Here is a 1,059-nt window from a genome sequence, read left to right as displayed (position 1 = left end):
GGTCAGATCGGGTCGGGTCGGGTCAGATCGGGTCAGATCGGGTCGGGTCGGGTCAGATCGGGTCAGATCGGGTCGGGTCGGGTCAGATCGGGTCAGATCGGGTCGGGTCGGGTCAGATCGGGTCAGATCGGGTCGGGTCGGGTCAGGTCGGGTCAGATCGGGTCAGATCGGGTCGGGTCAGATCGGGTCGGGTCAGATCAGATCGGGTCGGGTCGGGCTGCAGAACTGATCCAAACTGTTGCTTCTGTCAATAATCAAAACACATTTCAAATTAAAATGAGGAAACAGGTGGAATTACAAAATAAAAGTCCCCTAAATTATTATTTTTTCAAATTAAATGATGTTATAAAATGGGGCTTGGTGCAGAGGTTAAAGTGACCAGAAGGTCACCGGTTCGATCCCTTCGGACCCACAACATCAAATGTGGGTGTGAAAGGTGAAGCACCCACACCTGCCTCCACCCTCAGTTGCCCCACCCTGAGCCCTTGAGCAAGGCCCTTAACCCCGACCATGTGCTCCCCGGGCGCCCCTGATGGCAGCTCTCTGCTCCACTCAGAGGCTGTGGTCGCTCGGTGTCTGTGGTTGAGTCAGGAAGAACATCTGGAGTAAGAACAATCCCCTGAGGACGGAGCAGCTGAAAGAAGAAGACGTCAAAAAACTCAACATTTGTTTAGTCTAACTGCATTTGTTACATTAATAAAAGAACTTATTGGAGCAGAGGGTAGAGCTGCGGCCTCACAGTGAGAAGGCCACAGGTTCAATTCCCGGTCTTTGTGTGTGGAGTTTACATGTTCTCAAATTTCTCTGAGAACTCCGGTTCTTTCCAAAAACATGAACGAGACTCTGAAGTGTCTCTAGATGAGAATGAATGGTTGTCTCTGTGTGTCCCTGATGGACTGGAGACCTGTCCAGGTGTCCCTGGTGGACTGGAGACCTGTCCAGGTGTCCCCGATGGACTGGAGACCTGTCCAAGCATCCCAGATGGACTGGAGACCTGTCCAGGTGTCCCTGATGGACTGGAGACCTGTCCAGGTGTCCCCGGTGGACTGGAGACCTGTC

At 52.7% G+C, this 1,059-nt stretch overlaps 1 protein-coding gene across 1 annotated transcript in view; it reads left to right on the top strand.

The window, feature by feature from the left end:
* LOC119412984 (protein mono-ADP-ribosyltransferase PARP14) overlaps window positions 1–1,059 on the top strand; it is a 41,914-nt gene that overhangs the window by 2,229 nt on the left and 38,626 nt on the right. The window lies entirely within an intron of this gene.

Source organism: Nematolebias whitei, chromosome 8 (genome assembly GCF_014905685.2).
Source record: "Nematolebias whitei isolate Nwh7 chromosome 8, NemWhi1, whole genome shotgun sequence".
In the NCBI taxonomy this organism is placed as follows: Eukaryota; Metazoa; Chordata; class Actinopteri; order Cyprinodontiformes; family Rivulidae; genus Nematolebias; species Nematolebias whitei.
The sequence above is the reverse complement of the archived record's forward strand: the minus strand, read 5'-3'. Positions and strand labels throughout refer to the sequence as shown.